Source organism: Hemitrygon akajei, chromosome 20, assembly GCF_048418815.1.
Source record: "Hemitrygon akajei chromosome 20, sHemAka1.3, whole genome shotgun sequence".
Classification (NCBI taxonomy): domain Eukaryota; kingdom Metazoa; phylum Chordata; class Chondrichthyes; order Myliobatiformes; family Dasyatidae; genus Hemitrygon; species Hemitrygon akajei.
Window position 1 is genome coordinate 30,463,744 of NC_133143.1, and position 25,396 is coordinate 30,489,139.

General features: G+C 41.3%; 1 protein-coding gene across 12 annotated transcripts in view; it reads left to right on the forward strand.

The window, feature by feature from the left end:
- The window catches only part of LOC140713685 (catenin delta-2-like), a 1,190,818-nt gene that overhangs the window by 722,577 nt on the left and 442,845 nt on the right, over positions 1–25,396 (forward strand). The window lies entirely within an intron of this gene.

Consider the following 25,396-nt stretch of genomic DNA (forward strand, 5'->3'; position numbering starts at 1 on the left):
CGCATGAAACAGTTTGATGCATTGCTGGTTTACCAAGGTTGAAAGTATGTGAAATGATAGGGCGTTGGGTAAAAGAAAGGGTGCTCTTTCCTTGAGCCCGTGTTACTTCAGTTGTGCCATGCAATGTATTTTCCAGTAGAGGAAGCCTCTTCCCGACTACAGATACATGACGGTTGATTGATGAGAGGAACAACAGAGCACGCTTGATGAGTAATATTTCAAATTCTCCTTGCTGCAGGCAATCATGAGTTGGAACTCCTGTAGTCAAACTGAAGAGTTATAGCATGTTCTCCCCTTGAAAATACATTCTGTACAAAGAAGGACTTCATCAGTTTGAGTACACAAACTGCTCAGTCCACTCAATCATGTTAATAGCAGCTAAGGAGCAGAGTCCATTGTAACCTAACATTACTCAAACATTAAAGCAATTACTCTCAGGTTTTCCTGTACTTTGTCACAGGTACATGTAGAAGGATATGCCTAGGATGATTAAGATTTAGAACAGGATATAGCTGTGTTTTCTCTATTGCTGAATATTTTGATACGAGTCCCATTCACTATCATCAGTAATTTAACAGGACAATGACTTTTATGTCGCTAGGGTTCTTAGGCAGTGTGTTAAGAGAGAATGAGTCGAGTTGGAGACCTGACGGTGGAATGCTCCTTTGCTGTCACGCATACTAATAACTCATTTATTTTAAAACGCACTCTCCCCTCAGTCTGCTCTTTTTACATGGGTGGCAGGATGCGTGGACACACAGCAAATTAACTGTATGGCTTCCTCCTCTCAAATGTGATCAGCTGCATTATTGCTGTGGTTTTATATTATTTTGGGGGCCAAGAAATTCCATTTGTTTCTTCTGTCAGCCGCTTCTGATATTGACTAATTCACCTCGATCACCTAAGCCCCAGTGGCAGTTTCCTATCACTGGTTCTCTAGGTGAGAGAAGGAGTCAGGGTCTCTTAAAGGAATAAGTTTTGAATGGATGCACTTGTGTGAAAGGGCACACAGCAAATTTGCAGGGATGCCTATGATCCTTTCGCTGACCTCGGTAGACGACTGCCTTTGCGTGTGGCTGCTTTGGGCTGTGCGTTGAACCTGAATATGAGGACATCAGGTGTCACTGTGTGCCAGGTGTTACAAAGGATAGATCTGGCCTCGTTGCCGCGCAATATCCCAGTCAGCTGAATGTTGCCGTACCACCTGCTTTTCGTGGAGAACTTGCTCCAAGCCAACACCTTTGACCACAAGTCCATCAGGCAGTGTGTAACATGGAGCATCCTGCAGACACCGCAGGAGAAGGACTTGATGGGCACAGTGGGTTGTTTTCCTGTCCAGACCTTCTGGTGGAATGCCTCATCGCCAGGCCTCACCAACAGGGACTTAGAATTTGCTTGGTTGACGGTGAGAGAGGCACACCCAGTCAGAGCCTTTTTGCATGTCTGGAGCATCATTCCCGCAACCCGCTGCTTGTGGGATGACTGTAGAGGGGAAGAGATGGTGGCTCACCTTTTTGCAGACCGTAGGTTTGTGAAGAGGGTCTAGAGAAGGTGTAGCGGTTCATCCGAAGAAGCTGTGTGACAGAGTACTCCCTGATCTGTGGGCTGTTCCCAGGGAGGTGAACATGGAATGCTGCTGGCAGATCATCAACTGCGTGAAAGACGCTCTTTGGCTGCCCAGAAGTTGTTGGTCTGTCAGCATATTGAGATGTCCGTGGGGGAACGCTGCTCAAAAGCTTGGTGCAGCCATCACAAGGATTTAGTAGGGAGGGACTGCAGTGTGGGGTTCTACTCCTACTGGAGAGGGAGGGGCTGGGTTAGGGGAGGAATGCCCTCAATTATTGTAGTAGTATACCAGTTCAGAGTGCCTCTTGAGTTGCAGCAGTGCTATTGCTGTGTATGAATGTAATAGAACAGTACAGAATACATTGGCTATGAATGTAAAGACAGACAGACATACTTTATTGATCCTGAGGGAAATTGGGTTTCGTTACAGTCACACCAACCAAGAATACTGTAGAAATATAGCAATATAGAACCATAAATAATTAAATAATAATAAGTAAATTATACCAACTGGATGAAATGGTATTGACTGATTTATTATGAATAAAGTTTATTTTGTTAAATAAATAGGAGCAAAACTAGTGAGGGGAAAAACAAACTGCTGATTTGTTATCATTCACTTTACACATTCTCACAAATGTTTGGCCAATTCAGAATCAAAACACAAGTGATAAGTGCAGCGTCTTGAATGGTATTTCACTGGTCATGTTAAAAAATTATGTCTATTGAGCAAACTAGTAAGTTAAAAGTGAAATGAATCACGCAGATTATTAATATGCGTATTTATGTGTTTTCATTGCCTTGAATCTTCAGTCTCCAATGAGAATGACCTGGCCTTAACTTCGCTATGGTGAAAGGTCACTTAAGTAATTGAACGGCTGTAACAATGGCTCATTATCAGACATCATCAGTCCTCTTGTTTATTTTCTCCAAGTGTAGTGCCTGCTTTAGGTGCACAAGAATCTTAAAGCAAGCCCCTCAACCCTCACTTGTTGTAACTTTTGTAGTCATTGCATCTTTGAACAGCTCCCTCATCTGTATGCTTTGAGCACAGCACAGATTGGATTCGGAGCTAAATATTTCTGTGACTAAAGACTTTTTCCCCTCACATTTCTCATTGATCTTACCGGTCGGTAGATGTCAGATTACAAAGTCTCTCCTTGGGGCACTGATGGGATTTCAGGTCAGTGTAAGCAGAGTTTATTCCATCAGGAATGATATATTCTGCCAGGATTGTGTGTAATTGGACAGAATATTCCTTTTCTTTTGTAATGGATTTTTCAGAATTATAATCAGTAGCTTGGATTTCCACAACCTCTGTCAAGTAATAATGACATATTTGGGTCAACCTGATCACCTTTTATTGTGACAATATAATGACTGGAAGTACTCCAGGTGATTTCTTGTCATAACCTGCTCATGACTGCCTCCCCTAAATTTCCTGTGGTAAATGGACAAAAAAGATTTCTAATTGGATGATTATGGCCATCAATCATCCATTTCTTTAACAATTACAGTATACGGGTTTTCCCCACTATCCGAAGGTACAACGTTCCTATGAAACTGTTTGTAAGCCGAAATGGCGTAAAGCAAAGAAGCAATTACCATTAATTTAGATGGGAAAAATTTTTGAGCTTTCCCAGACCCCAAAAAAATAACCTACCAAATAACACATAAAACCTAAAATAACACGAACATATAGTAAAAGCAGGAATGATATGATAAATATACAGCTTATATAAAGTAGAAATATTGAATGTACAGTGTAGTTTCACTTATCAAAATTGGGAAGACAGCGAGTTGAAATCGATTTAGAGAAAAAAAATTGGCACATACATGCCTACGCACGTTCACGCAAGCGCACACAACTGCCCGCACAAGGCTTCACGGTCATGGTAGTCTTTCTAGGGGTAAACACAACGTATAAAGCGGGCGTCTTTTTTCATAAAAGCGAAAATCCTCTTTGGTTAGCGAAATCGGATACTAATGTAGGTCTTTTGTAACGTTCTGTCATAAAGCGAACTTTCGAATAACAGGGGCCACCTATATTTACAAGTAATGGAAGTGTTAAAAATTCTCATAGAATTTCTCCCCTAAGTTTGCTTCTGACCCTCTTGAATCTGTGGGTACTGAGTGATCTTTTAATTTTTTGTAAGGCTCATGGCGCTGGGCCAGTCAATTTGCTTGCAGTCAGAGAAGGTGGAAGATTTTAGGAAAGGACCACACACCTCATTTAGTTCTCCACTCATTCACTACTAATAGTGCTACCGCTGTATGAGCACATTGCCAGCAGCACAGTAATGTGGAGGGAATAAAGTGCCCACTGCTATTATTGCGTATATGTAAGCGTAAGTGTCCCTACACCTCATCTCTTGCCACCATTCAGGGCCCCAAATAGTCCTTCCAGGTGAGGCAACACTTCACTTGTGAGTCTGTTGGGGTAATCTATGGCATCCGGTGCTCCCGGTGCAGCCTCATCTACATCGGCGAGACCCAACGCAGATTGGGGGACCTCTTCGTCGAGCACCTCCGCTCCGTCCGCCACAACAGACAGGATCTCCCGGTTGCCACTCACTTCAACGCTCCTTCAAATTCCCATTCGGATATGTCCATACACAGCCTCCTCTACTGCCATGATGAGGCCAAACTTCAGTTGGAGGAACAACATCTCATATACCGTCTGGGTAGTCTCCAGCCCCTTGGAATGAACATCGAATTCTCCAACTTCCGGTAATTCCCTCCCTCTCCCTTCCCCCATCCCACCTTCACTCTGTCTCCTCTTCTAGCTGCCTATCACCTCTCATGACTCTGCCTTCTTCTACTACCCATAGTGTTTTCCCCTTAGATTCCTTCTTCACCTCTCCTGCGTATCCCCTCCCTGCTTCCCCTCCCCCACCCCTTGATCTTTCCTCTGATTGGTTTTCCACCCTCCCCCCACCTTCTTTATAGGGCCCCTGCCCCCTCCTTCTTTAGTCCTGACGAAGGGTCTCGGCCCGAAACGTTGACTGCTTCTTTCAACAGATGCTGCCCGACCTGCTGAGTTCATCTAGCTTTTTTGTACATCTTGATTTGACCACAGCATCTGCAGTGTACTTTGTGTTTGCTATTATTGCCTGACTTGTCCATGAGGTCCCCTGCGATGAAGGTAGCTTTTCGAATCCAAGGGTTGACATGCTGAATCCTTGCCTCAGTACAACAGGTGATCGATGCTACTTGTATCCATCCATAATTGAAGACCCTCACCATCTGAGTCATGCCCTCTTCACCTTACTACCATTAGGGAGGATCTATGGGAGCCTGAAGACTCACACTCAGTGTTTTAAGAGCAGCTTCTTCCCCGCCATTATCAAATTTCAGAATACAACAGATTTTGATGAGTGGGCATTTGGGTGGGGTTAGATGGGTATGTAATTGGAAAACAGCTGGAAGCAAGCCCTTGCGCATGTATGAATGGACGTCCAGATGAAGATGTGAGAATACAGATCTCCTTACATCATTTGGGTGGGCCTCAGTGGAAGTCTGAGTCATCTGAAAGTGCATTCAGATGCTCTTTGGATGTGAGAGTTCAGCAATCTTTGTCACATCTCATGACCAGCCAACTGAATATGACCAGTAAGTAAAAATATTTGAGTAAATAAAACTTACACTTCTCATGAAAGCTCTGATTTTTCTTCTATATGTCATTACAACAGTGTCCAGGGAAATCCTATGTGTCAGGTGTGCAGAGGATGACAGGCTGATTTATTATCTTCTCAGGCTTAAGGCATTATCAACATTGCTGCCTTGACCAGGAATGCACGATTGCATCTGCTGTCCAATTGCTAACATTCACTCACTCTCCATCACACATATCCTTGTACTTAACACCCTCACTGAGCCATATCATCTGAAAGATTTTCAACCTCAAATCAGTCCTTGCCTCAATCTCTCCACAACCTCACCCTCCCAAGCACTATAAACTTATCCAGCCCTACAATCCTTCGAGAAAATTACATTCCTCCAATTATGATATCATTTGTAGCCTTGCCTTCGGCAAACCATGGCCCCAAATTTGTCTCCTAGGCTTGTCTGCCTCTTTCCTGTACTTCAAGTTAATTTCTTTTACCAAATTTTTAGATACCTGAGGTTCAATGTAACATTTTGTCTGTGAAGATTTTCCCTGTATTTTTCATTCAGTGGATGTGTTTGTGCATTCATTGTCTATCTGTAATTGAATTTAATTTGTTGCTATACTACATTATAAATGGTGAAGTGTACATTAACACGTGGAAATCTGCAGATGCTGGAAATTCAAACAACACACGCAAAACGCTGGTGGAACACAGCAGGTCAGGCAGCATCTATAAGGAGAAGCACTGTCGACGAAGGGTCTCGGCCCGAAACGTCGACAGTGCTTCTGCTTATAGATGCTGCCTGGCCTGCTGTGTTCCACCAGCGTTTTGTGTGTGTTGTGTGTACATTAACACTACCATTAAGTAGGCTGTACAGAGCATTTCATCCCGCACTGATAACTTATGTATAAAATGTTTATGGAATTGCTAGTGGTGATATTTGAAGTACTGTAGTAGTATTCAGAGCTTTGGGAGGTGCTTTGCAGAAGACAATGCCAGTTTCTTCAGTGCATTTTGTAGACACTGCAACTTAAGTACCGGTAAGTTAGTCATAGAGGGACTGGGTGGACTGGAATCAAGTGAGCTACGTTAGCTTGCATAATGCCCAGGACTATGAGTGTCATTGGAGGAGCACTCATCCAGTCAAAGTGAAAGTAATGCACTGGATTCCTGAAACATACCTTATTAATACCAGAAATGCTTCGGAGAATAAGGGGATGTGTTACATACCACTCCAAGCAGCTCTTAAAGTTGCCAGTGGTGGTAACACTAAGAAGTTGATAATCAATGATGGAAATGCCATTAATTGTCAAAGGTTAGGTACTCTCTCACCAGGGATGTCCTCAACCTGGCCTTTTGTAGTATAAATGTCACCTGTTACTTACTAGTCCATAACTGAATGTCCTCTGAGGCTTGTCATATGTAAGTTCTGACTGCTCCATTTTCTGAACTGTTTTTAAGGCAAACTGAACACTACAATTATTTCAAATTCTGAATTGAGACTGGAAGGAAGGTCATTATTTAAGCAAGTTGGGACAAAAATATATTCTGATAATTGGCCTCCAATTATCATACTGTCCTGCTCTGTATGATTCCAACCTGTGGAGAAATTCCCCTAATGGCCATGAATTCAGTTTCATTCCTGCTGCTTAATGCAATACTTCACATCGAGAGCAGTCAATCTCGTTGCTCCTCAGTAATTTAATTCTCTGGTCCAGGATATATTGATCTATGGATCCTTAAAGAAACCTAACTGGTACATTGATGAGCAAGCTCTTCTGTCACTTTGGTGATTGAGATGAGGTTAATGTAGCAATTAATAGCAGAATTAGATTTATGAAAATGGCAAAGTAAAAGACTTGTGTGGAAGATTTAGAAGGGGTTTGAAGAAGATATTTTTTCACACCCGGAGGGTGGGTGAGATCAGGAATGCACTGCCTGAGGAGATGATGGAAGTGGATACTCAGTAGTTAAAATGTATTTAAATGGACACTTAAAATGTTGTTCTGTGGGCTGAGTACTTAAAAATGGAACTTGAGTGCATAGGTACTTGATTGCTGGCATAGACACAGAGGGCCAAAGAGCCTATTTTCAAGCTAAGTGATTCTATGACATACCTGGGCTATCTTTTATTTTATTTTTGTAGGTTTACTAAAACTGCTTGTTTTGAAATATGACAAGTTTAGTAGCACAAGTATGTGTAAGCTGTTGGTGAATGACTGAGGCTCATGGCTCAATCTAGATAAGACGGGTTGCACCTTAATAGGCGGGGGACCAGCATTCTGGCAGACAGGTTTGCCACTGCAACACGGATGTGTTTAAACTAAGTAGTGGGGGGGGAGGGGATGAACTGGAAATATAAGGATGGAGTTAAAGGGAAAGTGAAAATAAGAGAAATTAAAAAGGACAACAGAATCAATGGAGTAGAAAGCTCAAGAAGAGATCATACAGTATGGCCAAGTGAAATAGGAATTGATATGAAAGGAGAGGGGAGTAACGAATTAAAAGTATTATATATGAGTGCACGAAGTATAAGGAATAAAGTAGATGAGCTTGAGGCTCAGTTGGAAATTGGCAAGTACGATGTTGTGGGAATAACAGAGACATGGCTTCAAGCGGACAGGGCCTGGGAAATGAATATTCAAAGATATGCATCTTATCAAAAGGACAGACTGACTGGCAGAGGGGGTGGGGTGGCTCTGTTGGTGAGGAATGATATTCAGTCCCTTGCGAGGGGGAACATAGAAACAGGGGATGTAGAGTCAGTATGGATAGAACTGAGAAATTCTAAGGGTAGAAAGACACTAATGGGAGTTATCTACAGGCCTCCAAACAGCAGTCTGGATGTAGGGTATAAGTTGAATGAAGAGTTAAAATTGGCATGTCGCAAAGGTAATGATACAGTTGTCATGGGGGATTTCAACATGCAGGTAGACTGAGAGAATCAGAATGGTACTGGACCCCAAGAAAGGGAGTTTGAGGAGTGCCTCCGAAATGGATTCTTAGAACAGCTTGTACTGGAGCCTACCAGGGAGAAGGCAATTCTAGATTTAGTGTTGTGCAATGAACCGGATTTGATCAGGGACCTCGAGGTAAAGGAACCATTAGGAGGTAGTGACCATAATATGATATGTTTTAACCTACAATTTGAGAAGGAGAAGGTTAAAATTGGATGTGTCAGTATTACAGTTGAACAAAGGGAACTATGAAGCTATGAGGGAGGAGCTGGCAAAAGTTCAATGGAACAATACCCTAGCAGGGAAGATAGTGGAACAAAAATGGCAGGTGTTTCTGGGAATAATGCAGAAGGTGCAGGATTGGTTCATTCCAAAGAGGAAGAAAGATCCTAAGGGGAGTAAGGGGCGGCCGTGGCTGACGAGGGAAGTAAAGGGCAGTATAAAAATAAAAGAGAAGAAGTATAACATAGCAAAGATGAGCAGGAAACCGGAGGACTGGGAAGCTTTTAAAGAGCAACAGAAGATAACAAAAAAGGCAATATGCCAGTAAAAAATGAGGTACGAAGATAAACTAGCCAAGAATATAAAGGAGGATAGTAAAAGCTTCTTTAGGTATGTGAATAGCAAAAAAATAGTTAAGACCAAAATTGGGCGATTGAAGACAGAAACGGGTGAATTTATTATGGGGAACAAGGAAATGGCAGATGAGTTGAACAGGTACTTTGGATCTGTCTTCACTAGGGAAGACACAAACAATCTCCCAGATGTAATAGTGGCCAAAGGAACTAGGGTAAAGGATGAACTGAAGGAAATTTATATTAGGCAAGAAATGGTGTTGGATAGACTGTTGAGTCTGAAGGCTGATAAGTCCCCGGGACCTGATGGTCTGCATCCCAGGGTACTTAAAGAGGTGGCTCTAGAAATCGTGGACGCATTGGTAATCATTTTCCAATGTTCTATAGATTCAGGAACAGTTCCTGCTGATTGGAGGGTGGCTAATGTTGTCCCACTTTTCAAGAAAGGAGGGAGAGAGAAAACAGGGAATTATAGACCGGTTAGCCTGACGTCATTGGTGGGAAAGATGCTGGAGTCAATTATAAAAGAGGAAATTACGACACATTTGGATAGCAGTAGAAGGATCAGTCCGAGTCAGCATGGATTTATGAAGGGAAAATCAAGCTTGACTAATCTTCTGGAGTTTTTTGAGGATGTAACTATGAAAATGGACAAGGGAGAGCCAGTGGATGTAGTGTACCTGGACTTCCAGAAAGCTTTTGATAAAGTCCCACATAGGAGATTAGTGGGCAAAATTAGGGCACATGGTATTGGGGGCAGAGTACTGACATGGATTGAAAATTGGCTGGCTGACAGGAAACAAAGAGTAGCGATTAATGGGTCCCTTTCGGAATGGCAGGCTGTGAGCAGTGGGGTACCGCAAGGTTCGGTGCTGGGACCGCAGCTGTTTACAATATAAATGATTTAGATGAAGGGATTAAAAGTAACATTAGCAAATTTGCTGATGACACAAAGCTGGGTGGCAGTGTGAAATGTCAGGAGGATGTTATGAGAATGCAGGGTGACTTGGACAGGTTGGGTGAGTGGGCAAATGTATGGCAGATGCAGTTTAATGTGGATAAATGTGAGGTTATCCACTTTGGTGGCAAGAACAGGAAGGCAGATTACTATCTAAATGGGGTCAAGTTAGGAAAAGGGGAAGTACAACGAGATCTAGGTGTTCTTGTACATCAGTCAATGAAAGCAAGCATGCAGGTACAGCAGGCAGTGAAGAAAGCTAATGGCATGCTGGCTTTTCTAACAAGAGGAATTGAGTATAGGAGTAAAGAGGTCCTTCTGCAGCTGTACAGGGTCCTGGTGAGACCCCACCTGGAGTATTGTGTGCAGTTTTGGTTTCCAAATTTGAGGAAGGACATTCTTGCTATTGAGGGAGTGCAGTGTAGGTTCACAAGGTTAATTCCTGGAATGGCGGGACTGTCATATGTTGAAAGATTGGAGCGACTGGGCTTGTATACACTGGAATTTAGAAGGATGAGAGGGGATCTGATTGAGACATATAAGATTATTAAGGGATTGGACACACTGGAGGCAGGAAGCATGTTCCTGCTGATGGGTGAGTCCAGAACTAGAGGCCACAGTTTAAGAATAAGGGGTAGGCCATTTAGAACAGAGATGCAGAAAAACTTTTTCACCCAGAGAGTGGTGGATATGTGGAATGCTCTGCCCCAGAAGGCAGTGGAGTCCAAGTCTCTGGATGCATTCAAGAGAGAGTTAGATAGAGCTCTTATAGATAGCGGGGTCAAGGGATATGGGGAGAGGGCAGGAACGGGGTACTGATTGTGTATGATCAGCCATGATCACAGTGAATGGTGGTGCTGGCTAGAAGGGCTGAATGGCCTACTCCTGCACCTACTGTCTATTGTCTATAAGTGTGAAATAATGCATTTGTGGAGGTGTGACCAGGTGAAAGGAGGCATGATGAATTGGGAGGACAGTGATGTAAGTGCAGTGGGATCATAAAGGCAGCACGAACGGTCGATAAGATGGAATAAGAAGATGCATGGAATACTTTATTAATGGAGACATGGAATATTTGACATGGAGGTAATGACAGATCTGTATACAATCTGAATTATGTTACACACTGAAGATTGCGTTTGAGCTTTGCCTTCAGACATACTAGGTGGGATGAATTGAATTGTTGTCATTGGGTTAGCCATGCCTTGGTTGTGTTATTGCTCTCATTTGCAATTTTGCCTGGGTGAGTGAGTTTTATACTATTTCGGGAGACGACCCATCCGTTTGGAATAAAAGCAGAAAATGTCTTCTGTTGAAGACATTTACTAAACCAGAGGAGATCTTAAAACTATCCGATGGCTTCTTGGCCACCTTAGATGCTCATTATTATTAAACCATAAGACATTGGAGTAGAATTAGGCCATTCAGCCCATCGAGTCCTCTCTGCCATTCCATCATGGCTGATCCCAGATCTCACTCAACCCCATACACCTACTTTCTCGCCATATCCTTTGATGCCCTGACCAATCAGGAACCCAGCTTCCACTTCAAATATACCCATGGACTTGGCCTCCACTGCAGTCTGTGGCAGAGCATTGCACAGATTCACTACTCTCTGGCTAAAAGAAAATCTTTCTTATCTCTGTTCTAAAAGATCGCCCCTCAATTTTGAGGCTGTGCCCTCAAATTCTAGATACCCGCACCGTAGGAAACATCCTCTCCACATCCCCTTATCTAGTCCTTTGAACATTTGGTAGGTTTCAATGAGGTCCCCCCCCCCCCACATTCTTTTAAATTCCAGTGAGTACAGGCCCAAGGCTACCAAACGCTCCTCATATGTTAACCCCTCCATTCCCAGAATTATCTTTGTGATTGTCCTCTCGACTGTCTCCAATGGCAACACATCCTTTCTGAGATATGGGGCCCAAAACTGTTGACAGTGCTCCCAAGTATGGCCTGATTAGTGTCTTATAAAGCATCAGCATTATCTCCTTGCTTTTATATTCTATTCCCTTGAAATAAATGGCAACATTGCATTTGCCACCGCCTTCTTCCAGATTTACCCAATTAACAGAATTTCTTTTATTTGTACTTTACACTATACCACCATATTTTATGCTCTGTTCTGTATATTGTCTTTGTCAGTAAATGATTTATACTGCCCAACACTCTGTAAGTGGGAACTGTAGGAGGCTTGAGTTGCTGGAATATATAGGCAGGTTTACTTGGAGATGGTGAGCAATATGTTTTATATATTAAAGGTGTAAAAGGTAACTTTTGTTCTCAAAATCTGATATAGATTCAGTTCAATTTTCTCAAGTGGTCAACAAGTTCTGGCAGCATCAAATAGAAGCCCTCAAGGGTTCACACATCCCAGGGCACTTGGGATTTAATTATGACACAGCTCTGCAAGAAGAAATGTTTTCATTTCTGTTACACCTGTCTGGGCTTCAGGACATCTCAAAATACTTTGAAGCCAATGAAGTGCAGTCAGTGCTTTAATATTACATAGACACATAGAAACATAGAAAATAGGTGCAGGAGTAGGCCATTTGGCCCTTTGAGCCTGCACTGCCATTCAGTCTGATCATGGCTGATCATCCAACTCAGAACCCTGTACCTGCTTTCTCTCCATACCCCCTGATTCTGTTAGCCACAAGGGCCATATCTAACTTCCTCTTAAATATTGCCAATGAACCGGACTCAACTGTTCCCTGTGGCAGAGAATTCCACAGATTCACCGCTCTCTGTGTGAAGAAGTTTTTCCTCATCTCGGTCCTAAAAGGCTTCCCCTTTATCCGTAAACTGTGACCCCTCATTCTGGACTTCCCCAACATCGGAAACAATCTTCCTGCATCTAGCCTGTCCAATCCCTTTAGAATTTTATACGTTTCAGTAAGATCCCCCCTCAATCTTCTAAATTCTAGTGAGTATAAGCCTAGTCGATCCAGTCTTTCTTCATATGAAAGTCCTGCCATCCCAGGAATCAATCTGGTGAACCTTCCCTGTACTCCCTCTATGGCAAGAATGTCATTCCTCAGATTAGGGGACCAAAACTGCATACAATATTCTAGGTGCGGTCTCACCAAGGCCTTGTACAACTGCAGTAGAACCTCCCTGCTCTGGGAGTACTCAAATCCTTTTGCTATAAATGCCAACATACCATTTGCCTTTTTCACCGCCTGCTGTACCTGCATGCCCACCTTCAATGACTAGTGTACAATGACACCCAGGTCTCGTTGCACGTCCCCTTTTCCTAATCGGCCACCGTTCAGATAATAATCTGTTTTCCTGTTCTTGCAACCAAAGTGGATAACCTCACATTTATCCACATTAAATTGCATCTGCCATGAATTTGCTCACTCACCTAACCTATCCAAGTTACCCTGCATCCTCTTAGCATCCTCCTCACAGCTAACACTGCCGCCGAGCTTCGTGTCATCCGCAAACTTGGAGATGCTGCATTTAATTCCCTCGTCTAAATCATTAATATATATTGTAAACAACTGGGGTCCCAGCACTGAGCCTTGCGGTACTCCACTAGTCACTGCCTGCCATTCTGAAAAGGTCCCGTTTACTCCCACTCTTTGCTTCCTGTTTGCCAACCAATTCTCTATTCACATCAATACCATACCCCCAATACTGTGTGCTTTAAGTTTGCACACTAATCTCCTGTGTGGGACCTTGTCAAAAGCCTTTTGAAAATCTAAATATACCACATCCACTGTCTCTCCCCTATCCACTCTACTAGTTACATCTTCAAAAAATTCTATAAGATTTGTCAGACATGATTTTCCTTTCACAAATCCATGCTGACTTTGTCCGATGATTTCACCTCTTTCCAAATGTGCTGTAATCACATCTTTGATAATTGACTCTAGCATTTTTCCCACCACCGATGTCAGACTAACCGGTCTATAATTCCCCGGTTTTTCTCTCCCTCCTTTTTTAAAAAGTGGGGTTACATTGGCCACCCTCCAATCCTCAGGAACTAATCCAGAATCTAAGGAGTTTTGAAAAATTATCACTAATGCGTCCACTATTTCTTGGGCTACTTCCTTAAGCACTCTGGGATGCAGACCATCTGGCCCTGGGGATTTATCTGACTTTAATCCCTTCAATTTACCTAACACCACTTCCCTACTAACATGTATTTCCCTCAGTTCCTCCATCTCACTAGACCCTCGGTCCCTTACTATTTCTGAAAGATTATTTATGTCCTCCTTCGTGAAGACAGAACCAAAGTAGTTATTCAATTGGTCTGCCATGTCTTTGTTCCCTATGATCAATTCACCTGTTTCTGACTGTAAGGGACCTACATTTGTCTTGACCAATCTTTTTCTTTTCACATATCTATAAAAGCTTTTACAGTCAGTTTTTATGTTCCCTGCCAGCTTCCTCTCATAATCTTTTTTTCCTTTCCTAATTGAGCCCTTTGTCCTCCTCTGCTGGTGTCTGAATTTCTCCCAGTCCTCAAGTGTGCCACTTTTTTTTGCTAATTTATATGTTTCTTCTTTGGATTTGATACTATGCCTAATTTCCCTTGTCAGCCACAGGTGCACTACCTTCCCTGGTTTATTCTTTTGCCAAACTGGGATGAACAATTGTTGTAGTTCATCCATGCGATCTTTAAATGCTTGCCATTGCATATCCACCGTCAACCCTTTAAGTATCATTTGCCAGTCTATCTTAGCTAATTCACGTCTCATACCTTCAAAGTTACCCTTCTTTAAGTTCAGAACCTTTGTTTCTGAATTAACTATGTCACTCTCCATCTTAATGAAGAATTCCACCATATTATGGTCATTCTTACCCAAGGGGCCTCGCATGACAAGATTGCTAACTAACCCTTCCTCATTGCTCAATACCCAATCTAGAATGGCCTGCTCTTTAGTTGGTTCCTCGACATGTTGGTTCAGAAAACCATCCCGCATACATTCCAAGAAATCCTCTTCCTCAGCACCCTTACCAATTTGGTTCACCCAATCTATATGTAGATTGAAGTCACCCATTATAACTACTGTTCCTTTATTGTTCTTGTGTTGCTAGTAGGAGGAAAATAAAGCCACTTCACTACAACACAGAAGCTGTTGAGTAATTCTAACCAAAGAGCAGTTTTTCATTCACGTCTTAAGGAATTCCTGGTACCTGTTGCATCATGTCTAAAATCTGTGGGTTTTTCCTACCCACTGCAGCCCATTTTCTGTTCATTTTCTTTTCTTCTCTAAGAACCAGTCCTAATGAAAATAATGATTATAGCAGGTCTTGCAAAATACTAAGTTCTCTCTTCACCACAGCATTCCATTTCTCTTATTTTTTTCTACCTCATCACCCTCACATTGCTTCTGAAATTGATTTCCCAACTCATGCACTTAAAATTCCTTTTCACACAGACAGTTTTGCTGATAAATTCTATTTATAGAAAGGGCACAAAGTCACAAAGTGAGTGGATCTTTCTTTTATCTGAAGAGCTATTAGTCATTCCCATTCCTCCTCTTCTCTATGCTGCGAGACCGGTTAATGCCATTTGCAGCGCAATTGATTTGTGCGCTCACCGTTGCCATCACTAGTTTAACCAACTATGGAGCTCGGGAGTCAATCAGCAAATATCCACTATCATATTCTGGATATTTGTTAAACACTCATTTGTTTGAGCCTGGATTTTACTCTTTGTGTATTAAGAAATACAGGAGTTGGTCATTCCATGTCTCAGTTTGATTGTGCCTGATCTGTATTTTAACTCATTGGTTCATATTCTTTTAAAATGCTTGCTTCACAAAAATCATTCAGATATAGCTTGAAAGTTTTTATTTAACCTTGCATGGATAGCTTTTGTAAAAGGTTCCATTTTCTGGATTTTAAAGTGAGAATGTAGAATACCTAACTCGAGACATATCCAAAAATATTGGAGGCTTTTTCTCCTCATTGTTTCACCCATCCAGTCAGGCAGCTAGATCAAACCTCCAACGGCACAATGTTTAATCTGAAACTAACACCACTAGACACGCATTGTCTGATGATGATCACATTGCTGTTTATGTACCCTGCTGTGAGAATATTAGCTGCTGTGTTCTTTCATTACAACACACAGCCTTCACTTTTCAATATATTATTTATTTATTTGGAGGCCCCATGCAGAATAGGTCCTTCCAGCCCTTCGACCCATGCAGCCAGCATTGCCCAATTTTAACTCTAGCCTATATTTAATCACAGGTCAATTAACAATGGCCAATTAACCTAGTAATCAGTACATCTTTGGACTGTGGGAGGTAGCTAGAGCAGCTGGAGAAAACTCATGCGTTCCACTGGGATGACATACAAACGCCTTACAGAGGACACTGGGATAGAACTATGAACTCTGACCCCTGGAGCTGTAATAGCTACCATGGGGCTCTGCTTCTTTTAAAGCACGTTCCATTATCCTGTGTAATTTATTTTATGTGCATTCTTTTCCCATTTTATACTACTTTTACTCTCCCTGTTCCTCTCTCTCTCTTCCTTTGTCTCCTTTATTCCCCCAGCTCGAGCATTTTTATATGACAGTGAAAGGAGCACGATTATTTCCAACAAATCTATTCTCTTTTTACTCCCAGGCTGCTTACAGCAGGCCAGGAGATTAACCTTCAGTAGCTAGAAACTCATAATTAACAGTAATTTTCACCTTTGCTGCCAGAGCAGTAACCTGTTCTCATTCCATTGATCTCCCAAACAACAAGGTTAAAAATAATTTCCTTTTATTGGTCTTTGTCATTCATCTCATTCTTATTTTTGGGCATGGTTTTTCATGTCCCTGGGAGATCATATCACCAACATGAATAACACTTAACTGGGAATGCCTCCTCTTTCAATTAGACAGAAAGATCCTGAGATTTTATAGGCTTTTCCCCCCAAGGTTGGGGTGTCCCGCCAATGTCCGTAAATAGCTTGTATGTTCTCCCTGTGGCTGCATGGGTTTCCTCCATTTGCTTCTGTTTCCTCCCACATTCCAAAGACATTCAGGTTAGTAAGTTAATTGGTCACATGGGTGTAATTGGACGGCGCAGGTTCATTGGTTTGGAAGGGCCTGTAACCATGCAGGATCTCAAAAGACCTTAGAGGGCACAAATAAAAAGTAATAGGGAGAGATTAAAAGAGACCTGAGAGGTATATTTTTTACATAGTGTATAGTGAGTACCTGGAATGGACTGTCAGATGAAGTGGTCGAGGCGAGTAGAGCTGAAGCATTTAAGAGGTATTTGGACAAGTACGTGGAGGGGAAGGGCTTGCAGGGTTATGGGCTGAACACAGTCAACAGAGAATGCAGTGCTCAGAACGGGACTGTTGGGCTGAAACACTTCTTTCTGTGCTGTATTAATCTATGACTATTATTTCAAAGAGGAATATTGGATATTATCCCTTGTAACCCCTCTGACATTTATTCAACACCTGACACAAATCAAGCATAGACTATAAATAGAAAGAGGTACATGTCATTTGCTGCCTTGAACCTGCTTAACCATTTAACATGTCCCAAGTGTTATTTTCTTTTTCTATTCTCTTATCACTTGATTTCTTATAGATTTATAAATCTTATTGATTTTCCTTATGAACGCAATCATTCACTGAGCCTGCTCAGCCCAAAAGAGCAGAGAATTCCAAAGATTCACCAGCCTCAGAGTGAAGAGATTTGTCCTTATTTCAGTCCTGAAAGTAATAGCTCTCCCTCTGAGACATTGACCTTGAGTTCAAGACTTCTTACCCAGGGTAATTCGCCTGCCTGCATCTATCATGTTGAACCTTTGAAGAATTTTGTGTGACTCAGTGAAGTCATGCCTCATTCTCCTCAGCTCGAGGATAAGTACCTGCATAGCAGATGTTTCTCCAGTTATGACAGACCTCTCACCCCAAGAAGCAGTTTGGCAAAGTTTCATTGCACTGCTCCTTAAACTGCTAGATTAAGGTAAGAAAATCAAGATTATACATGCTTCTCCAAGTGTGGTCTCCCTAGGCCCTTTTCTAGTATTCTGTCTTTATGCTTGTACTCCATTCCTCTTGCAGTGGCCAGCCTTCATCGTTTCCTGCGGCGTATGCGTGGTAGCTTCCAGTGACTTGTGTACAAGAACACACAGACTCCCCTAAGCCTCAACATTTCCCGATCTCTCACCATTAAAAAAACTTAGCATTTCTACTTTGTGTTCCAGTGTGTTTCCACATTGTACTCGATCTGCCACGTTGTTCGCCCACTCAAATTTTCTATATCTCCTTGAAGCCTCTTTGTATCCTCATCACTGCTCACATCCCCGTGTAATTCTGTATTGTTAGAAAAGTTGTAAGTATTACCTTTGGTGCTGTCAGTAGATTGTAAATAGTTAGTGCTCAACCACTGATCCTGCAGTGTCTCAATACCACAACATGCTGATGTGAGAAGGACCCATTTATTCTTCTGTCCATTTCACTGTACAAACGCTGCCTAACCTCCTGAGATCCTCCAGCATTTTGTGTATGTTGCAGCATCTGCAGACTTTTTCATGTTTATGATTTGCCTCGCTACAAATTCTGCCTGACCTGCTGAGTTCTTCCAGCAATTTATTTTTCTGTTCCAATTTCCAGCATCTGGAGTCTCTTATGTCTCTATTCCCACTCTTTGTTTTCTATCAGCTAACCAAATCCAAATCCACAATATTGTATATTGCTCCCAATTTTATTCATCATCTGTATGGTATCTTACTGAAATCCCTCCAAAAATTAAATTACATCCACTGATACCCCACATTTACTCCACTAGATGCACCCTTATAGAATTCCCAACAGTTTAGTCAAACATAATTTCTATTTCATAAATTCATGTAGACTCTGCTTAACTTTATTATTTTATGTGTGGTTAAATTCTATCCTTTTGTCATTGGTTCCAGCATTTTCTCTTCCTCTTCTTTTCCCTTCATTCATTTCTTAAGATCATATTTGAGACTTCCAATATGCAGGAAATATTGGCAGATTATTTAGAAACTTGGAAGTTGATAACCAAATCATCCGTTGTCTCTATTGCCATCTCTTTGTCTGCAATAGCATTTATTAATAGATATCTTTATTGCACTGGACCCTTATTTCCTCAATATTTAAACAAAGTTTTTGTAAGTTTTTGTTTAATTCCTCTGTCTCATTACTTCGCCACTAAGAGTGCTTCCATTTTCGTAAAGGTTTACAATTTCCTTTGCTAATCTTTTTTTCTCACATAAATACCTCTTACAATCTGTTTTTATATTCCTTGATAATTTACACTTGTTCCTTTTTTCCCCTTTCTTTATCAATTTCTTATAGCAGCTTTATAAACCTTTCCCTTTGATTTAATACTTTAATTTGTCCCCCTTTCCATGGTTGGAGTGCTTTGCACACAGTGATTTTGTGCCTTAAAGAAATTTACATTTGTTGCAGACAAGTGCATTATTTCCCTAAGCCTTTGCCTATCTACTGTCATAACTTTTAATGTAGTTTCTCAATGTATCCCAGTCAATCTTCCCCTCATACCTTTCTTTGGTTAAAATTTGATTTAATTTGAAACCCTGGTTTCAAACTTTTAAACTTACTGCAAAATATTCTCGTGTTAACATTTCCTGAAACAAGATTTCTTTTAACTCTTTCTCATTACAGAGCACCAGTTTTAAAATAGCTTAGTTTCTAGTTGTTTCTTCGATACACTGATCCAGAAATTTATCATTTTCTAATTCCATGAAATCATTATTAGTACAAATTTGGTTTTCCCTGTCTACGTGCAGATTAAAGACCCCCATGTTTATTGTACTTTCTGTGTTGTCGTCACCTCTAATTTCCTCAATTTTACTAAGCCTTGCATCACGATTATTATTCACAGGCCAGTAAATAATTAAGTCCTGCCAAAGATTCTCGGCCCGAAACATCGACTGCACTTTTTTCCATAGATGCTGTCTGGTCTGCTGAATTCCTCCAGCATTTTGTTGTTTTTTTTTTGCTCAGATTTCCAGCATCTGCAGATTTTCTCTTGTTTGTGAAATAATTCCCACAAATATTTTGATGCCCCTGCTGCTTCTGAGATCCACCAAATTGAACTTAATTGAAAACTGTGATCTGCTAAACTAAGGTCCTTTCTAACCGCTATATTGGTCTCAGTCCTTAATGAGACCAGTACAGCAGTTAGGACCATTGTTTAGCAGACCACAGTACTCAATTAAATTTCAATTACATTTTCCTTTTGGTCTATCCTTCCTAAATGTAGAATAGTTAATTCCTAGCTTTGCCTCTCTTACAGCTACGTTTCTGTAATGGCGATTAGATGATAGCCATTTACAAGTATTTTTCACATTATTCATTCACCTTGGGTGCAACATTACTTGAGTTTGCCCTCATAACACTTCCCTATACTCTGTCCTTGCTTGCTGCTCATTTTTCTTCTGCTGCCTGTTTAATTTACACACAACATTTCTATCTTTTACTTCCAGCTTTGGTTATCTCCCTTTTGACTCTCCTCTCAGGTTCCCATCTTTCTGACAGATAAAAAGGTCATTATTACATTGTTGTTTGTGAGATCACTTATTGGTGTTGGATTCTGATGTTTTAATCCAACATTTCTTCAGGAAAAAGTTACAAAACTGGTTGCTTCACAATCGATTTATTAAGAGTTGATAGAACAGAGGAAAGTTGAATGGACAGTGATAGAGGCCCAGTGAAGAGAAGGTTAAGATTAAAGATACTAAGAAGGTTAATATGGCACTGCTTTGTTTTAAGCTATTTTTACCCATAAACACAAGGAAAACTCCATTCAAATTTGCAGATACGAGTTAACCAATTAGAAGGTTATTATTTAATACTGCAGTACCAAGTTAGCCATTGAAAAGGCAGTTATTCAAGTAATACAAAACAAAGAAGCTTCCCTGACTGTCCAGAATTATACTTTGTGTTGCTGCTAGAGGCATATTGAACATAAGAAGAAGAAAGCCCTTAACTCCAGGTGGATTCATCGGGATGCCTTCATTTGACGGCGTTTTTTTTTAGCAGGCTTTCTTGTTTTTACGAGGCCAAGTTGCTCGCTCGATGCTCAACCCAGCACGGCACGGATGGAAAGCGTGCAAGGGAGCCGGCTGGATTCGAACTCAGGAGCCTTCGCTCCAAAGTCCGGCGCTGATGCCTCTACGCCACCAGCTGGATATTGAACACAAGAACTACTTAAAATACAAGTAAATACTTAATTGTCAAACAGCAAAGAAAATAACAAACATTCTCAGAACTAAACAACCCCTCCCCTTTGATTCCAAATTACACGTTTAGCATCATTGTATGTTAAAATTCAGAGGCAGAAAAACTTGTGATATCTACATTACATACAAGATAATCAAAACAAAACTGCTTATGCAATATCAAAGAGTGTATTCTTCAAAGTGTTCATAAGATAATATTGTGGTTAGGCAGATTAGTAGGTACACTTAAGTGAGTTTGAAGTATTCTGTTAATGATCAAGTAAACACAGATTTAAATATGGTAAGACACATTAGTGTAACAACAACTAATGTTAAATAAACCATAATGTTCGCTAGTTGTCAACTTGCTTGAAGTCTCCTGGCTGGGTAGTGATTTGCGCACTGTAGCACAGCAATGTAAGCACTGTGGCCAGGAGGTTCTAACACATTAAGCACATAATCTGTCCTTGTTGGGTACCACTTTAGCTCGCTTGCAGTGGCTGGCATGCATTCACTTAGTCTTACCATCTACTTTCACTGCCAAGTTAGTACTTAATAGCAGTTGATAAGGACCTTCCCATCGAGCTCCCAGTGGTTCCTTGTGCAGTTTCTTAATCAGGACCCACTCACCAGGAATCAGGGTATGTCCTCCTCCTGTTGGGTCTTCCCAAGTGGGAGAAACCTGTTGAGAAGCAGAATGGACAGCTGGGGTTAATTTCACAGAAAAACTAAACTATCTACCATAATGTGTTTATCAGTTTCTCTGAGATCGAAGACTCCTGGCAGTGACATATGATGACCTGTTTGCATCTCAAATGGACTTAGTTTAGTTTCCTGTCTGGGGTTGCGCTGATGCTTCACAAGACCTTTGAAAGAGCTGTAGGCCATAATACGCTTTCCTCGTGATATCTGGTCAGTCGTTGTTTGATGGTTGCGTTCCTTATTTGATTTGTCCTGATGATTTCGGGTACTGTGGACAATGAAAAGACCATTCAGTGTTCATCAGTCGACATAATTCCTGACAAACACTCCCAGTGAAATACACTCCTTGTTCAGAGTCATTGTGGCATGGCAATCCCCATCTCGGAATATCAAAATCGTCTTTGCTGTGTGTGTGGTAAAGCTTTCCTTGCTACAATAGCTTCCGCCCATCTTGAAAACTTGTCCACTGTTAGCTATATGTCTGAGTATCCTTGACACTTTGGTAAAGAAATGTAGTCCACTTGTAAGTATGTGGGGCAGGAGCACTTGATTGTGGTGGCAGCTGTTCTTCTACTGCAGGATTTGTTTTCTGGTATGTCACGTATCTTTCAAACATTTGTCAAGCTTGAGCCCTGAACTTTGGATTCAAAGGTTCAAAGGTACAATACTACCACCAATAGGAGAATCTGTCAACCATCTTTTGCGCTCAATGAGTCCTCGAGAGTGCTTTTGTTCTGGCAGATTAGGAAGCTGTAGTTGGGGCTGAGTATTTGCGTATATCCATTTGTGTTTAACCTCCACCATGCTCCATCCAGAACCACATTTCTTTTGAAGAGCCTTGAGCTTGCATCTATTGAATATCTTGTATGCTCATCTGTGATGTAGAGTTCAACTTCGAATCCATAATGCCAGTTGTTGAGTTCATTGCTCATGTTACTGCTACTTCTTTTTCTCCTTCCCGTGCTGCCAATTTTGCAATTTCATCTACAAATGCATTTCTATGGCTTTCCATTGTAATAAATTTGGAGTGGCTTTTAGATGTTAATACAGCAACTTTTGACAGCAGTTTTATGACATCCATAAATTCTCATACTAGTTGGCCGTTCTCGATTGAGGTTCGTACTGCCTTAAGAAATCCACCTAGTCCATGTAAGCTTTCAAAATTCATGATCAACTCCAAAAGCATATCGAGAATCAGTGTAGATATTAGCTGATATTCCTTCTGCCAACTTACAAGCCTCAATCAAGCCATTTAGTGCTGCCCGTTGTGCAGAAGTTCAGTAACAGGAGCCATGTTTCCTGATGCCAGCATTTCAGTTCCAGAAACAACTGCCCATCCAGCTATTTGAGTTCGTCTTTCAATCATTGAGGAGCCGTCAGTGTGCAGAATCAGACCTGGGTTCGATAGAGGCACTTCTTTGGAATAATTTGTGTCTTCGTGGCATGTAATTATTCTTGGACAATCATGGTCATCGTAGTCTTCCATGTCCGATAGCAATGTAGTAGGTGGATTTGCTGGATTTGCTTATTGAATGATGATATTGGGTGCCACCAGAACAGTGGGCTACTTGGACCACTGAGCAGCTGTTACTTGGGAGGCCCTGTCCATAGTCAGTAAAGTGTGTAGTGAGTGTGGACTTTAAACATTTAAAACTTGTTCAAGCATAATGCTAGAAACAACAATGACTGCAGATAAGTTACCAGCACTGCTTGTAAACATGGACCCCATCCTAATGGTACATTATCCAATTTAGCCGAGTAATAGCCAACCGGACTCTATTGGTCTCCATGTTCTTGAATTAAGAGTGCCATCATGTAGCCATGTTTCTCGCTGACATGCAGTACAGGGTAAATGATGTGCCCGTATTGGGGATTCCTAATGCAGATACAGTACACAATGCCGCCTTTTAAAGTTAGTAAAGATTCTAGTTGCTCTTTATTAAAAGTCACAGAGTTTTCTGAGAGCTTGCTGCCCTTCAGCTGATGGTCAAGTGGTTGAGCAATTTCAGCATATGAATCAACCCATGATCTGTTGCAGTTGCACAAACCCAGGAATGACCAGACCTGCTGCTCTGTTGTCAGAAGCTTTGCTGATCTAATGGCTTTTGCATGATCCTTAGTGATTTCCCCTTTACCTTGGGGAAATTTCCTGACCCAGGTAAATGACTTCCTCTTGTTACAGTTGTGCCTTGTATAGATGTTTGTGACCTTTGGAGGATAGATAGTCGAGCAGTTAAGGCACATCATGTTCATGCTGGTCTTCAGCTTTGGATGCAATCAAGCCATCGTCTGCATATTGTACGATAGTCAAATCAGTGGCTAGTGAGTCCCTCAAGTGTTGTCTCACAGCCAGGTGCTAGACAGTGGGCCGGTTGTGGAGCCCTTGTGGTAGCCTCATCCTGTGATATTGTTGACCATCAACTGTAAAAGCCAACCATGGTTGACATACAGATACTAGTGGCATGGAACAGATCCATTGGCAACTTTAGTAACTGTAAACCATTTGTGTGATGGCTTCGGGACATTGAAAATAGTTGATGGATCTGCCACTAAAGGGGTTAGCATGTCAATACATTGATTAACAGTGGTTTCATCTTCAGTCCTGTGTGTCATCACTCCTTGGTCTTTATTGGAGCAAGCTATGACATAGCTGTCCATCTAATTGTTTCATCACTGTCATCCTCACTTGACTCGAGTCGCTTGAGGCCGCTGTAGAGTTCATGTCATCTCCATCCTGTACTTCCTCGGAGTTTGCATGGTGTCACTGTATCAGGAGTCTGTCCACTGTAGACTGTAATTCTTCGGAGTTTGCATGGTGTCACTAACTTGGAGGAGTGGCCAATGTAAGCTGGAATCACTTGGGCAGAGCTTCAGAAATATGCATTTTCCGGGGCGGAGAAACAGCAGTAGCATTACGCGAAGTGTCATGAGCAGGACTGTCCCTCTGAAGTCATGTCTGCAGTTTTCCATGTTGCTTTAGTTTGTTTCTGAGCTCTGCACAACGAACTTCAAGTGAATTACTGTGTTCTTTTGCTCGTTTGGTTACAACAAAACTTTACACTTTAGACTTTTTACTGTCTCTATCTGTTTTGTAGTTTATCACAAGTTTCGCTTTTCTTCCAACTCATAAAAGATTGCAACCAAATAGATCACAACCAAATAGGTTGATCCAACAACCATAAATTGATCCATTAATCAAATATATCACAACCAAATACCGGTAGATTGTACAACCGATATTTTCACTTAGATACCAAAATAGCTCGTCGTGCAACCAAAATAGATCATAACTGAGTAGGTTACAGCTCAACAGGTTGTACAACTAATATTTTCACAGCTGTTTTTTTTTTTGAATAGCAATGCAGCAATGCTCAATCCTGATTTCATCCGGTATTCAAAGTCAGAACCCATTTTCTCTCAGACAACAGAAAAAGTTCTTATCCCTTTTGTTGTGCACTAAAAATGCCACTTTTGTTTTCAAATGTTCCAGAATCTAAACTTTGAAATGCTTGTTGGATCCTAATGTTTTAATCTAATGTTCTTCTCGAAGTCAGGAAAGTGACTCAAAACTTGTTGCTTCACAATCGTTTTATTAAGAATTGATAGGACAGAGGAGAGTTGAACAGACACTGATAGAGGTCTATCAGTGAAGTAAAACCCAAGATCAGAGATGCTAATTAGGTTAAAATGGTGCTGCTTTGTATTTAGCTATTTTATACCTAATATAAAATAGGTGAGAAAAGTTCAATTCAAATTTGTAGATAAGAATTAACAAATTAGAAAGCTATTATTCAGTACTACAGTACCAAGTTAACCAATGAGAAGGCATTTATTCAAATAA